Source organism: Panthera onca, chromosome A2 (genome assembly GCF_046562875.1).
Source record: "Panthera onca isolate mPanOnc1 chromosome A2, mPanOnc1 haplotype 2, whole genome shotgun sequence".
NCBI lineage: Eukaryota > Metazoa > Chordata > Mammalia > Carnivora > Felidae > Panthera > Panthera onca.
The window spans coordinates 114,653,125-114,670,305 of NC_138340.1; positions in this window are offsets into that span (position 1 = coordinate 114,653,125).

Consider the following 17,181-nt stretch of genomic DNA (forward strand, 5'->3'; position numbering starts at 1 on the left):
GAGGTCATTGTATTCTTGCACTGGTACAACCTTCCAGAAATCTACCCTCTGGAAGTTGCTGGAAATCCCTATTTCCAATCTGGGACACCAAGGAAAGCCATTGCCAGGGCAGTGTTATCCCTGAGGCACTCTACTACAAACTGACTCAACTGGTTGCCCATGGAAGACGCAGGCCACTGGATACTGCTGGCTGCTATGCATGGCAGGGGCTTAGAACTGGGGAGCCACCTGTGCTTCAGGAGGTGGACTCCAGAGAGAGCATGTGCCCTGCAGGGAAGCTGCTTGTGCTGCAGGAGCTGGCCGGCCGGAGGAGCACTGTGCAGGGAGACCGAGGAGCAGCCCGCTGGGCCCAGGGAACACAACTCCTCCTCCAGTGATCTCTCACCAACAGCCTTTACTGATCAAGCTTCGGTACCAGCTGGCAAAGGAAGAGCTATTTAAAGGGCCCAGGTCCATTTCCACAGAGCAGTCAAAAAGGGTGAACTTGTTGCTGAGAGACAATAAATCAATCCGTAAGTGACACAAGTTATATACCTAGGAGGGTATATGGGTCACAGAGCTGCTGCAGATGTAGCTGTAGTGGATTTTACTCTGGAGTTTTCCACAGGGCTGCACCAGTTTAGGATCTCATGGGCAACATGCAAGAGTTCCAGTTGCTTCATATACTTGCCAGCACTATACTGTCGGTCTAATTTTAGACATTATGGTGAGCAAGAAGTGGTATTTCATCATGATTTTATGCAGCATATCCTTGATGAGTGACGACGTGTAGCGCCTTTTCATATGCTTACTGCACATTTAGAAATCCCCTTTTTGAAAAGCCCATTCAAGTCAGTTGCTCATTTTTTATTTTCATTTTCCTATTGAATTGTAGAAGTGTTTTTTATACATGAGATATGACTCCTATATCAGATATGTATATTATAAATATCTTCTCCCAGTCTGTGGTTTGCTTATATTACTTTTTAAAAAATATCCAGAGAGGGGGCGTCTGGGTGGGTCAGTCGGCTAAGTGACCAACTCTTGATTTCAGCTTAGGTCATGATCTCACGTTTCATGGGATTGAGCCCCTTATTGGGCTCCACACTGACAGCACGGAGACTGGGATTCTCTCCCTCCTCTCTCTCTGCCCCTCCCTTGCTCTTCCTCTCTTAAAATAAATAAATAAACTTAAAAAAATTAAAATCATCCTAAGTCATTTACAATAATTGTCCTTGCCCTCTGCCAGTTCGACTGAAGTCAGAGGTTTCTGAAGCAGAGTTAAGTATGGTTTGAATGTCTTATGGAAAGCTTCTACAAGATCAGATTGGATTGTCTTCCTCAATTCTCAATGGAGATATTCTTTTAAAAAAAATCAGCAATGCCATTTCTAAGCACTCTGGTGCCTGGCTATCTGCTTTCCTTCTCAATGTTAAGTTTCTTGAAAACAGGAACCAAACATTCATCTGTAGAAGCCGAGGGCTAGCACAGGAACTGGTGTGCCCTGTGCATTCAAGGAATGTTCCTTGAGTGTTTTGACTTAATCAGAGCAATTATCTATTCCAGCTGTGAGGCAAACTGAGCTTTTACCCATATGTACTTTTAACTGATGTTGGGGCTGATGACAGCTAAGAAGGGGAGAGATGGGAACCTGGAAGAAAGGTCTGGTTTCCTGAGGCATGAAAAATGGGAAATTGGAAGCCTCAGAATAATCCTCCAGAGATGGGGACTAAGAAGAGAGGGGACAACAGTCTAACATGGACCAAGAAGGAATCAGAAAGGATCTTGATGATATAGTGCCAGAAGGAGGCTTGGCTGGAAGAGACAAGAGAGCAGAAGGAAGGAACCAGTCCAGAATCCCTTGGCAGAACTTGCTACCTCCAGCTGCAGGTGACACTTCCCGGTCACCGGCGCCTGGGTCTCACAGCAAGGGGGTGGAGCAGTGAATTGTATTTTTTTTTTAAGTTTTAATTAATTTATTTTGAGAGAGAGACAGAGAGAGAGAGAGAGAGCACGAGCAGGGGAGAGACAGAGTGAGAGGGGGACAGAGAATCCCAAGCAGGCTCCAGGCTGTCAGCACAGAGCCCAACACAGGGCTCGAACTCATGAACTGTGAGATTATGACCTGAGCTGAAGTCAGGAGTCGCACGCTTAACCGACTGAGCCACCCAGGTGCCCCTGAGCTGTATTTTTTTTTTTTTTAAGCATCCCAGGTGACACTGATGCTTGGCAAAGGTTAGGCTGGAGGGCTTCTCTCCAAGTTGGACCCTGAGTTCTGTGTTAAGCAAAGGCTGATTCATATACACTCCTTGGAACATCCAGATGATCCACCTATTAGACATCTGGGTGCTGCCTGGTGAGCAGTTTTAACCTATATCTGAGGGGTAGACTTAGGCCTTGTGTAATGAGGACTTCACTTTCTTTCACTGCAGAGAGAAAAGTAATACAAGAGTTATGACTTTGAACTTGGGGTAGAAAACAGAAGGTGAATTAGGAAGCAGGAAAGGTGCAGACCCTAAGTAATAAAACAGTTAGCCAATTGAATCCCATTTTGCTACAATTGCTACAATGAGCCAATTGTATTCTTTTTGTACCCTGAGGGTGGCCACACTGTGATAAAGTTATTTTAGCGATTAAAAGGTTGAGACAAGAGCGTGGAAGGTTGAGACAAGAGCGTGGAGGGCCTTGGATGCCAAGGTAAGGAGAGTGGACGGTGCCCACTGGGCATATTTCTGCAGACTAGGGAACTGGTTTCTGGGCTAGATGGCCTCACTGGTAAGTCAGTCTCAACCCTAAAAGCCTACAATTCTATCATATATATTGACAAGATGCAAAGTAACTACTAGCTTTTTTGAATCTGAGTTTTCCTCACATAATATCTTTCTAATGCCAACTTGCATTAGTAACTCGTGTTTTCCATGTGAATACAACTGGCAGTTGCTGGAAGGGCTTAGGTCAAGTACAGAGAACCAGCAAACCAATGGGAAAGTTTTAAGCCTTGCAAATCTGTGGTTTAGAAAGAAAGTGCTAAGTCAACTGCAAGGTCCCTGCCTGCCTCCATAATGACATGGTATTAGAAAAAGAAAGTGTATGAGGTTAGAAGGCAGTGTAATTATTGGTGTTGCCCTACACCGAAATCTGGGGGTTCTGTGCCACAAAGAACCAGCTGGAGAAACCAATTCTCCAGCCATTTCCCATCCTGACCCAACTCTCACACAGCCTAACCTTCACAGCTCCTGTCTAACAAGTCCAGATAAACTGGTCCAATAGTTTATTTTGATAAGGCTTATTACTAAGAATACTAGACAATATAGTCTAAAGGAGAAAAAATGAGATCATTTTGGCAGGGGGAGCTATACTTATTTATTCAATAAATATGTATCATGTGATAACTACGTGCCAGGCATTGTGCTAGGGGTGCCAAAAACACAGAGGCAAAAAATGTGATCCCTTTCTTTATGGTGCCAAGACTGAGGAAGAAACAGATGTAGAAACAGGAAGTCAGTTTACTGAAGTGCAATGATAGAGAGATGCACAGGATTTCATGAAAGCAGGCAGTAGGCTTTAATCAGGGAAGGAGGAGGAGATCTCTTGGAGGAGATGCTATCTGAGCTGATAGGTGGAGTCAAGGATGGGCCGAAGCCACTTATATTGGCTTGCAAAAGCCAATTACTGCATTTCTCCCCAATTCTGCATACATTGACCATACTAGTAATGTGAAATCAGCAACGGCTTGAGTATTCACACCACAGAAATCAGAAAATCCTACAAACCAAGTTTTTCCTCTTGGAGAGATGGTTGTTAAACATTTCCCAGCACACCCTTGGGTGGGATGCGGTCAAGAGGGAGGGAAGGGCATTACACGCAAAGTTTACACCATAGGCAAAGGCATGGAGGCAGAAGAAGCATGGGGGTGGGGACTACAGGACTTTAATTTTTCTAGACTGTGAAGTGCACAGGTGTAACAGCAGGAAATAAAACAGAAAGGAAAGCAAAGGCTAGATTACAGAGGCCATTGTACGTATTCCTAAGGAGTTTCCCCTTTATCCAGTAGGAGATGGGGAGGCAAAGAAGTTTTAAGCTAGGGTGTTGTCTTCTAATATTTTAGAAACATCCTGTTTATATCCTTGATGAGAAACAATCATATTATACAACCTGAATTGATGAGATTGGAGAAATTTTGCTCCTAAAGCCACCCTCAAAGCCAAAACTAAAAAAGCAAAATAAATTTAAAAACATAAATTTTTAAACATTATATAGTGACAGATGGTAGTCACATCTATAGCACGCATAACATACAGAGTTGTTGAATCACTATATTGTACACCTGAAACAAAGGTAATGTGTATCAATCCAATGAAAAATAAATACATTTTTAAAAATACAAAAAGTTTTTAAAAAATACAAAAAGTGTGGAGTGCCTGGGTGGTACAGTCAGTTAAGCATCCAACTCTTGATCTCAGCTCAAGTCTTGGTCTTGGGAGTTAGAGCCCTGTATTGGGCGCTCTGGGCTGGGTGGGAAGACTAAAAAAAAAAAAAAAAAAAAAGTTTAGTCTTAGTGCCCTGATTTCCCACCACAATAGCATAATTTGATTTGAGAAGGTAGGTGGTCTATGGAAAATGCGGCAGCTTTGGTCTCATCAGAAGATAGATTTCAGACAGCAAGATAGAAGGAAACTCTGTAGGGTTCCCTGGGGTCTCTCTAGTGCCCTCTATTTTAAAAACTTAACATTTTGGAGAGCCTGGGTAGCTCAGTTGGTTAAGCATCTGACTTCAGCTCAGGTCATGATCTCACAGTTTGTGGGTTCAAGCCCCTCGTTGGGCTCTGTGCTAAAGGCTCAGAGCCTGGAGCCTGCTTCAGATTCTGTGTCTCCCTCTCTGGTCCTCCCCCATTCATGCTCTGTCTCCCAAAAATAAATAAATGTTAAAAAAAATTTAAAAAAACAACATTTTAAGCTCACTTATTTAAAAAAATGTTATTGTGTGTGTATGCAAATATGTATATATACACACATATATAATAAAAATATAATTCTTATTTTATTGCTCACTTTAAAGGAAAAATACTTAAAGTAATCTCATTGTTTATCACAGAGCATAATGAAAGGTATATTTGGAGCTGATAGCTGACATCAGAGGTCAAACATTCTAGTGGGAAATGAAAAATGTGGTCCTTCTCCTGGCTATGTAGCTCACAACACTGAATAAAGTAGCTGTGCTGAATTTCTTATGGCATCCCTAGGCCTTGAGGAATTGCTTACCACTCATTCCGGGTATCAGCTGGGGGAATTTGGCTGTGTTGCAGCTTGAAAGAGGATTAGCTCAGTTTCTGCTGTGACCTCAATGTGCTCTCTCATTTATTCCTTCCAGCCACTAAGTGCCCTCGCTCTCTGGAGCTCTACTCCAGCATTTGACTGACCTTCCCCAACTCACTCACAGGTCATTGTTCTGGGACCCTAACGTTTCCACAATTCCAGACCACTGGGTTACACCAAATGCTCCACTTTTCACTGTTGCTCTTTGGGGAAAAATCTGTGGTTGCTTAATTTTCCTGATGATGCAGATAAGCTCCCATCATGGAAGACCGTGGTTAAGAGCTCAGGTTCCAGAAATCAGACATACCCTAGTCCCTGTATTTAGTTAAGTTGTGCATTAAGTCTTGAGACCTCAGTTTTCTCATTTATAAAAAGAGCACCTATTCATGTGATTGTTAGAAGATTAAATGATGGGTGCCTGGGTGGCTCAGTGGGTTAAGCATCTGACTTCAGCTCAGGTCTTGATCTCGAGGTCTGAGTCCGAGCCCCGTGTCGAACTCTGTGCTGACAGCTCAGAGCCTGGAGCCTGCTTCAGATTCTGTCTCCCTCACTTTCTACCCCTCCTCCACTCAGAGAGATGCTCTGTCTCTCTCTCTGTCTCTCAAAAATGAACAAATGTTAAAAACAAATTTTGAAAAAAGTATTAAGTAAAATAATCTGCATAAAGTACAGAGAAATTACCAGTAGCACAGAAAATGCTGGCAATAGTTACCATTACCATGCTCTTCAGATGGCCAAAACTCAAATTCCCAGAGAAATAGCCAGGTATGCCTTTCCTTCCTCAAAATGTTAAAAATGTAACATTTATACTTACTATAGTTTTGAGTATCATTACTACCCAACAAAAAAAGAAATGAGTTGTTTTTTGGGGGTTTTTTTGTTGTTGTTGTTGGTTTTTTAAGAAAGGAGTTTTGATGAAATGTTTTTTACTCTCCCCTGGTTTGGAGAATTTGCAAGGTTTTGTCTTTGATTTTTCTTTTCTCTTTTTAATTCAGCTGATAGTGTTGTTCATTATCCACTTGAGGTGGCATTAGAATAAATTAATATTAAAATATTTAAATTTAGAACTATGTGTTTGAAATGCCATTAGGAAGATTTATCACCTGCAATGAGAAATCAGTGCTCCATTAGCTACAGTCCCCTCTCCAGTAAGTTTGGAGACCTCGGGCTCAGATCATTACCCCAGCACCTCTCTCTCTCTCTCTCTCTCTCTCTCTCTCTCTCTCTCTCTCTCTATCTATCTCCTGATACTGTGTGGACTGCTGTTCTTGGGTTTACTGACAATTTGTTACACTCATCGCTTTGCACCTCAAGACACCTGTAACCACCAAGATGCCAAGGCGAGGCCAAGTAGCAATTCAAGAAAAGACAAAACTCACTTGTTCAACCAACTATTAGAGATGACATAAAATGGACCCCAGGAAAGGAAAGTGATTAAGAACTACACTCAGAGGACAGAGCTTTGGCCGGGAATCCCACCAAATCTGTAAGGCTGCACAGTGTGGTTGTTAAAAGCATAGCATCTATAGCCAAATTGCTTGGGTTCAGATCCCAGTCCTGTCCCTTGCTGTCTGTGAGGTCTTCAGCAGGTTACTTTATCTTTCTGTGATGTGATTTCCTCATCTGAAAAATGGGGATGATAGCAATACCTCCCTCAGTCGACTGTTGTAGGGATTTTCTGAGTTAATATATGTAAAGGGCTTTAAACATCTGACACATGGTTAATGCTATGGAAGCATTTTCTGTTATTACCTGGTCTTTGAAAAAGACTTAAGAGGAAATATAATTACAGGTTCTTCCAATCAATTAAGCACCTGCCAGCATTCCAGAAGACCCCTTATTTAGAAGATCCCTCTCTTTGGCTCAGACTTGTCTCCATTTGCCAATTTAATTCAAAAGGATAATGGCCTACTTTTAAGTAGAAAGCCCCTAGGAATTCACTCAGGAAATTTCTCAGGAAATTCCCTAGTAATCTATGAGGGGGTAAGTATCAGGATCTTAAATCTGCTGAAAATCCAGCCAGCTCCAAATTAGTCTACTTCGTTACGAGTCAGGATAGTGGGCTAGTAATATACTGTTTCTTGATCTGATGCTGAGTCCTTGGGTTTGCTGACTGGGTGGAAATGGATTCAGCCATGGACTTGTGCTTCGTTCACATTTTTGTCTGCATATATAACTTCAATGCAAATGTTATTTAAAACAAATTCCCTACCAGGAGATACTCGTAGTCCAAGCTCATCCAAGAACCTTTGAGTCTCTTCTACATCTTCCTCATGGATATTTGAAAATTTCTTTGGTGAAGAACTCCAATCCTTTTGTACATATGCCGAGGCCTGAGAATTAAGTAGCTTCTAAGTAGGGCCCCCAAAACATCAGTTTTGTGGTATAAATTTGTTCCATGTAATATTTGGGACATATTTATACTAAAAAGCACTTATTTACCTGAAATTCACATGTAACTGGGCACACTATTTTACAGGCTAAATCCAAATTCTGGATAAACCATCTTCTGGCATATCTCAAATATTATGTGGAATGAGTTATACTAAAAAAATATTCATTTGAAATTCAAATTTAACTGGAAGTCCTGGATTTTATCTGACAACCCCATTCTGAGTGCTTTATACATATCGATTCACTTAACTCTCATACAACTGAATGAGGGAGGTACCAATATCATCTCCATTTCACAGATGAGGAAACTGAGAAAAATAGGCTTAGTAGTTTGCCTAAAAAATCTGAAATATCAAATACTGATAAAGGTACAGAATAGTTGGAAATGTCATACTGCAGGTGGAAATGCAAAATGGTACAGTCCCTTTGGAAAATCATTTGGCAGCTTCTTAAAAGTTAACATACACTGTAATATGACCCTACCTAAAATATTGCCTACCCAAATACTTTGGAAAAGTATTTTTGGCTACTGTGAAGCTAATGTGAAAAACAATTGTGCACACACACACACACACACACACACACACACACACTGGATTCTAGTTGGTAAATCTGTTTCTCACAGGGGCAAGGATTAGAAATTCTAAAACTATCTGTATACTAGGGAGGAAAAAATAAGCAAATATAAATAGTTAAAGCCAATCTCTCACTATTGGAAAAATAAGTTACAAATGAGGAAAGTAGGAAGGCTAGAATAAACCCTCAGATACTGGATTGGAATCAGAGGTCTCAATATTCACTTGTATCTTTAAGATACACTCACACACAGAGATATAAATAGATACAAATAACAACAGAGGTGTGTATATGCATGAGGTAGTATAACACACATATATTACCTAATTCTGTCTACTGAGACAAGCTAGAAGCAACAACACTCCAGGAAAAAATGAGCACATCCAATGCCCAGATCTTGGTTTCTAACGCCATTCTTTAATAAAAGGAACCAAGAATCCCTGGAGAGCTGGTTGATTCTAGGATTGGGGCAAAAAATAAAGTAAGATGAATTTGGGAGTTTCTTGTGGTTGGTGCCAGAAAGTAAGGAACAACGAAAAAACAAATTCAAAGAGAGGAGCCTATCAAAGGGGCACAAGAGCCACCAGAAAAAATCTCCCAAAGGCCAAAGTTGGAACCATTTGAACCACAAACTAAATGAAGGGATTGGATTAGCACCCAAAGAATGACATAAGTATCTGTGAATCCATACTGCTATAAATTAAATAAATAAATAAATAAATAAATAAATAAATAAATAAATGGAGAATTGACACATCTTCTTCACAGAATTCCAGTCAACAAATGCAGAAGGCATGAAGGAAGTAGCAAATCACCATTAGACCATCACAGTAATGCTGAAAGCAAGATCCAATGAAGGATCATGGGGTCAGGGGGACAAGAGTTTAACCAGAAGCAGGATACTGGCATAGATTCAAAGTATCTCTCTTCAAATGTTTAATAATTACAAGAGGAAAGTTTATGGTGGAGAATCTTGACAAATACCACCTCAGCCAAGTGACCAAGGTTAAAATCACCAGTTAACACACACCAAAATTATGTATTCCTGATACAATGCACTGAGAAGCTCAACCTTCTGATCTATCCATCCTCAAACTACATAATCTTAATCTCATCATGAGGAAACATCAGATAAACCCGAACTGAGGAACATTCTCTAAATTAACTGTGCTCTTTTCAGAGCATCAAGGTCATTAAAGACAAGGACAGAATGAGGAACTATCATAGGTGGGGGTTGGGGGAGACTAATGAGACATAACAACTAAAAGCAATGTGGGATCCTGGAATAGAAAAAGAATAGTAATGGAAAAACTGGTGAAATCCTACTAGAGTCTGTAGTTTCATATATTATACCAAGTTTGATTTCTTAGTTTACATAAACATTCTATGGTTACATAAGATGTTAACATAGGGCGGGATGAGTAAAGTATACATAGCAACTCCACTATTTTTGCAACTCTTCTGAAACTAAAATTACCTAAAAAATAAAAATACTACCCCCTAAAATGTAAAACCCTCATTTCTCTCACACAATCCCTTTACTCGGCTAAATAAATAAATAAATAAATAAAAACTTAAAAAAAAATTAAAGAGCCAATTTTGGCTGTGAGAATAGGGCCAGGCTACCAGATTTCTGACTATTAAATTATTTCCCTGGTCCTCCTTTCATCTTCAAATCAGGTCAGGAATCCTCAAGAATCTATTTTTCTCCCCTCTTTCCTTTTTAAAACTTCTAAATCGGGATTTCCTACCGAATGCAGCTGGTCTTCTCCCGCTCCCACACAGCTCGAGGCCTGCGGAGTGACAAGGCCCAGTTGGTGGACCGTGACCCTTCCCAGCCTTTGCTACACTTAAGTTTTCTAAGTATGGTTCTGGGAAAGTGGGTTCCCAGGGGTGCCACATCCTGTTAAAATGTCTGCAGACTCTTCTAGAATTTTTGCAAGAAAAGCAACGCAAAGGAATCTCACCCAAATCAAGAGGTGCAAGGTCTGGTCTCAAGTATCCTGTCGCCTCATTTTTTTTGTTTTGTTTTTGTTTTTTGTTTTTTTTTTAGGAAAAGAACTCCCATCTCTGAGTGTATAAATACACTATTAGTGGGCAACAAAGGAAAACCCATCTGCTGCCATCTGAAGATGCTGCCAGACCGTGACATTTCATAGGGCTGTCTACATCTCCCATCTTTCCACAAGGCGGAGTTAAATTGTGTTTAGCCTAAAAGCACATATTGTACCTCATTAAAGTGTTTGATATTGTATGAGAAATAGACTGGCTTCTGGCTTCTCAGTCAGCTCACAAGGTAAAGGCCAATCTTGATGAATACAAAATGTTTGCATATTGATTATATGAATCATTAGAGATAATTACTTTAAAAGGAGAGGTTTCCGCCTAATGGAAAAACAGGCTGCCTAGTAAAAACAAAAACAAACCACCACCAAAAGCCAGAAGCTCAGGAAGATACCATCTAGGTGGAAATACCTTTAATACGTTCAAGACACACTAGAACAATTTATGTTTTGAGGCTCAGGGATTCTCAGGACTTCCAGGATGAGAGAATTTGCACCATTGTTCCTTTCTCCAGGCATTTGGCCAGCTTCTTAAGGCCCCAGGAGGACTCACCTAAGTTCAAGGTAGCTGGGTTGTCCCAGCTTGATCACAACAAGTTATCAATCTGGCATGTTCACTGGTCACATTGGGATTTTTTCTGGAAAGTCTTCAGGGAGAAACTGTAGCTCAGAACAATCTTTTGGAGGGGCAAGGGCAGGGGCTTTCTTTACCTCCTATTTCTAGTTGATCACCTGTTGTTTCTTCTAGCTCCCTGTCGATCTCTCAGAAAACCGCAGTCCATGCTCCAAATTGTTGCATTTTATCTCAATCTAGAGGCGGAAGGCAACTTAGGATGAACGAGAAGCCAAAGAAACAGTCAAGGGAATGTGACGAGGCACACAAGACTTTTGTTAACTATCACAATTTCCAATTTCCTTTCTACTGTTCAACCTTCTTAATAAAACCCAGCAAAGGAGGGTGAGACAACATGGAATCTGTATCTTGAGCCCAAGGATAGCACTACAACAGTATAATTCTAAAATATTTTTACGGAAGATATGTTTTTGAGTTTGTTCATCCTACCTCCTGGTCCCCAAGCCCTAAGGATAACAACTCAGTATGTTTTGGGGTAGATGGGGAACTGGATTCTTCGGGTTTAAGATGTAGTTTTACTGTACAGCCAGCTGTGGGGCCAAGTTAGGGCTGGGACCCTTGGTGTTAGTTTCCACATCCTCAGGATGGAGGTCCTGCAGACTCAGAAGCAGCCTAGATGTGAGAATCAGCTGGGTGCTCCGGAGGCCCAGGCCATGCCTTGAGTGTCAGTGTGGAGCTGCAGTGGTGGTGATGGCAAGCCAGGAGCACTGAGAAAACAGAGTTCTGCTCCACCGCTAAAAACCTGCCTGGATCTACCAGGAAGCACCCATACCTGTTGCTGTATGTCAAGAGTCAACTCCAAAGGTAAGCGTATAAACCTACTGGTCACCAATGAATGATATGGTTTATTGTTAAAGCTCAAAAGGGTAACATGAACAATTATGGGATGCTAAATTCATTGCCTATTACATTAAGGGGAGGTCTACATATATAGGTCTATTTCCCTTCAGAGCATATATGTGTGTGTGTGTGTGTGTGTGTGTATATATATATATATATATATATATATATATATATATATATCTCCACAGATCTATTTATACATTTAAAAATATGTTATATCCAGGGATCAGCCAATTTCAGGCCTACATGCTAGACATGAAAAGACACTTTACTTTATGGTTGTCACCCTTGGCTGTGGCAAACACTGATGCCTGGTTCCTGTCACCAGAGATTCTGAGGTATAGACAGGACATTGCCATGTGCACCTCAGGTTGAGAATGAGAACTTTATTTCCAGTCTAAAGGCCCCAATTCTAATAGTGTTAATTTCCATGGGAAACCAGTGAGAGCCAGCTTCCTGTGTGGCAAGCAGAGGCCACCGTGGAGATTAAGCATGCTCTGTTGATGGCTCATGAAAGAAAACAGTCATGCAGCTGGTATTATGAGGCTCTGGTACTTATCAAAGATAAGCTAAAACTGTCCCATACTGACTACAGCTGTCGATGGGCTTCTGTCTGGGGAAGATGCTAGAGCAGAATTCAAACTTATGTAGCCACGAGCCCAAACAAGATAGAGTTATACAGTAGAGCTCTGGTCAGTTGCAGCCTCTGTGGGGAGCCTACTTTTGCCATAGGAGATATCAGAGATCTTATCATTATGGATCTGGATCCAAGTTAGAAATCTCTCCTGATTGCTAAACAACTAGTCACTTGACGCTCATATTTGGAACTAAGATCAGGTCCCTGATATCTTTGTCTTTCCAATTATCCAGCAAGCCTCTTAGTGTATCCATCTCTCCCAGGAGGAGAAGAATAGTGTAGACCTGAGTCCTCCAGGCTTGAAAGCAGGGGTTTATACCCATCAGCTCATTTCATCCCCACCACTGCCTTAAGAAGTGCCTCCCTGTCCTGGCCTTCATGCTGTTGCTCCTAATGGGCCACTGGCCATCTCTATAAGCCAGTGGGTTGGTATCAGTCAGGAAGGTGTGGTCAGCAGCAATTGCTTTTTGAACAGTGTTTTTTTAATGTTTATTTTTGAGAGAGAGCAAGCATGTGTGCACATGTAGGGGAGGGGCAGAGAGAGATGGATCTGAAGTGGGCTCCGTGCTGACAGCACAGAGCCTGATGCGGGGAGAACTCACAAACTGCGAGATCATGACCTGAGCCAAAGTTGGACGCTTAACCGACTGAGCCACCCAGATGCCCCTGAACAGTACGGTTTAAAGAGTTACATTTGCCTGGAGCCAAGGATGGAGGCTCCAGTTACTCTCTTGCAAAGGCAGCATTGTGCCCCTGCTGCATGCATCTCTAAGCACAGATGCGTACAGGCCAGGCTGGTCAGGCCGGGATCCTGGGCTTTCCACACAGTCTTATGTTACTAAATCTTTTTATCTCCCTTCAGGCAGCTGGTGGGAGTCTCTCCTGAACCTTAGTGTATTAGTTCTCTGTTGCTACCTAACAAATTACCATAAACGGAGCGGCTTAAGCAACACCCATCTTTCCAATGGGCAGGAGTCTGGGCACAGCCTGGCCGGGTATGCTCAGCAGGGTCTCTGAGGCTACCACCAAGCTGTCGGTTGGGCTGGGCTCTTATCTGGAGACTTGACTAGAGAAAAACCCCCTTCTGAGTTTACTCAAGTTGTTACCAGACTTGTGGCTATAGGGCTTGTGACTTGCAGCACTTGGGGATCTCACATTTTGCTAGATGTCTCAACTCCCAGAGCTCACCCACAGTTCCCTGCCATGTGGTCATCTTGCAACATGGCCGCATACTTCTTCACAGCTATAGACAGGGAGTCTCGGTCTCCAGTTTGCTAAGTTACCTACTCAAGAGAGTAACCTCTACAACTTTCACCACATAATGTAACCCAATCAAGGGAATGGCATCAGTAGCCTTTGCCATCTTCCATTGGTTAGGAGCAGGTCACCAGTTTCACCTGCACTCAGGAGGAGGGGGTACACAAGGGTATGACTCATTGGGGGTCACCTCAGGCTGTGTCTGCCATACTCAGCCAGTTGCTTTTGTATTGGATACAATGGCAGGATTGGATTTCCTCTTTGATTCTCCTTGCCAGGCCTGAACTTGACCTAAATTTTTGTTACTGATCCCTGGCTGCTTCCACTAGTTCCCCGACTCTTTCTTCATCTAGATGCTCTTGGATTGCAGTTGAATGTATTGGTGGCAATCAGCCTCGACAAATAGATACCATCTAACCTCTGAGGAAACTTAGGTTAAGTCGTCTTGTCCAATGTCACACAGGTTATAGAACGGATGGAATCCAATCCTGGGTCTGTTTAATTCCAAATCCCATGACCCTGTAGTCTGCTTAGCCTGTGTGGTAGTGATAATAATCTCACCCGTCTATCAGGACCAATAATGAAATAATGCATAGAACAGTACTTTGTAAATTGAAGAGTACTATGCAAATATTTATTAAGAATTTCATTCAGGGGCATCTGGGTGGCTCAGTCAGTTAAGCATCTGGCTCTTGATTTAGCCTCAGGTCATGATCCCAGGGTCATGGGATTGAGCCCCATGTCAGGCTCTGTGCTGGGCGTGAAGCCTGCTTGAGATTCTCTTTTCCTCTCTCTGCACCTCTCCCTTGCTTATCCTCATGCACACTCTCTCTCTTAAAAAAAAAAAAAAAAAGAAAGAAAGAAAGAGAAAGAAAGAATTTAATTCATTAAAATCATGGATTCTGGGCTTTTTAACAAAATAGATCTACACTTGGCATTTTACCCTTTGAAAACCCTACATCTGAGGCAAACTTTTTTTACATAGCTTTGTGGTATATTAACAAGAGTTAAATCTTTTCAAATGTTTCTAGTATAATCCAATGAGTAGCCTACAAAGCATAAGTGGAGGAAAATTAATCAAAGAAAAATCTTTAATCTTGCCTTCTTAGTCTTCCTTTGTTCTTTTCTGCTTTCTCTTAGCAGGCTTCCTATTTAGTCCCATGATTTCCATGGATGAAACACAGATCTCAGGAGAGACAGGCTGTCTGTCCAGACCCCCTCGACATCTACAAACACAGGCAACATGTACAGAGGCATCCTTGCTCCTCCACTTGGGTGTCCTGCACTGCCCACCTGAGTCCGGTGCTCTAATTTCTACCAGCAAACCTGTGGAGATGAGGTTGCTGGGAGGGTCTGGAAGGGGCTTGAGGAAGGACTCAAGGCTCAGGTGGAGAGCTCAAGTTCAGACAGGCCCCCGCAACTACACCAGACTGGTAAGACCTGAATCTGGTCACAAGTAGGCCTCCATTTGCTGGATAATGGACACTGGTCTTAAAAACAGATAGCTGAACAATTGCACCATTGTTTGAGAAGTCTGGGCTTTATCTTTGGTTATTTAAGGTAACGAGGACAGACCACGGAGATGCCCATATCTCTCTGGTGCTCACAAGGCAAAACTCTCTGTTCTTGCATACAGCCTCCCACTCCAAGATAAGAAGCTGTTCCTCCAGTTACTAAATGCTCTCTGTCTGTTCTAATCACAAAGTTCTCACAGGGGTGTTCTGAACATTTCTCTGTAACACCGTCTTAAGATACCCACGAGCTGTTGCAAAGTTGAGTTGCTTCTTAAGCTCTGAAGTAATGTGTGATCAAAAGTCAGAGACACCTGGATTGGAAAGTTCAGCTGGGCCATCAGGCATCTGGTTAATCTTAAGCCTCTCTGCGTCTTCATTTCTTCTCTCAGAAATGAAAAGATCACTACTACCTCACTCATTGCTATTGCTATGCTGTCAAACTTAGATGCACTCATGCATGTAAAATCTTACCACAGAGCTTGGTCTCAGCAGAACTTGCTGCAATGAAGGAAATGTTCTGTAGCGATGCTGTCCGACATAGTAGCACTAGCCATGTGTGGCTGTTGAGCACTGAAAAAGTGGCTAGTTTGGGTTTTGTTCTATGAATTTTATGTCCCTCCTCAATTCTAAGAAGGAAGTCAGGCCATTATGTTCCCTTACCTCAGGGGCACAAAGACCACTTTACTTTTACTCGGTGGTTTCAGAAACCAGCACTAATGGGTCACCCTGGGTGGAAAAGGACAACCATGATGTAACGAAAGCCACTCTGCAGCTGCAGGATTCCTGCCTAGCTCCTTGGTGACACCCCAGGAGAAACAAGACTCAGACGACTGAGTGTGGCACCCAGGAGGCGGCGTCTCAGCCCACCTGCCAAAATACCTGAGATTCTACCCCTGTCCAGCTTGGCAATTTGGTTTAAAGATCGCACCCAAAGGGACCAAGAATCATCCATGCTACATGATTATCATTTCCACCAGGAAATAAGCAATTCCCAGAGTTCCCTTGGGTCCAAATAAATCATAGACTGGTGTCGGGGATGGGGAGAAGGTAGGTGTAACAAAAAAGTGGGCAAAACAGGACACCTATGCTGGAGATGGAGGTGGTCCAATCGCCCACACCGAGAATTCTCTCTGCCTTTGCTTAATAGAGTTACACCAGAGTGTATAGGATTTTACAGTTTGCAGCCTTGTTCATTAAGAGCCTCTGAACTATAACAACTAATTCTGCTGCTCAAGTAAAAGACATTTTATTCATTACATTGTCATCCTGGGAGAATAACCTCCCATGGAGGGAGGGGCAAGTAGGGGAAAACCATTTACTGGCTGGCCAATATTTTCAATGGAACATGCAGACTTGAGACTCTGATATTCCATATGCTAACAGTAAGCCTCTCAAGGCTTTGATGCATAAAGTTCTTTCTCTCTCTAGAGCCACACTATGCGGGGTAGCAGCCTCTAGCATGTGTGGCTATTAAATTTTATTTGTAAAAACTCAGAATTAAAATTAATTCTATCCTCAGTCACACAAGCCCTATTGCAAGTGCTCAAGAGTCACACTGGGTTACTGTCCATGCTGTTGCACAGAACAGATACAGAACATTTCCATCATGGCCCCGAGTTCTACCATAGAATGCTATTCCATAAAGGAGTATTGAGTGCATATCTAGACAAGTGTTTTAAATAACTACTTTCTTGGTTGTTATGACTAATAACTATTTTATACCTAAAAAATGAAAATAAACCTTATCCTCTTCCAAAGGGTATAATGTAATAATAATGACAATTATACACTAGAGTCATAATTTTACAGATCATTCACAGCTAAAAATAAAAAGCGAAGTCTTCCTATACACACAACTTTCTTTTGAAAGTTGTGTTTGCTTCCTGGGGACTCATGACATTCTGATAATCTCATCAGCGTCTGTGAGTGGCAGTGTCTTCTGCGTAGGGAGACCCAGTTATTCCACAAA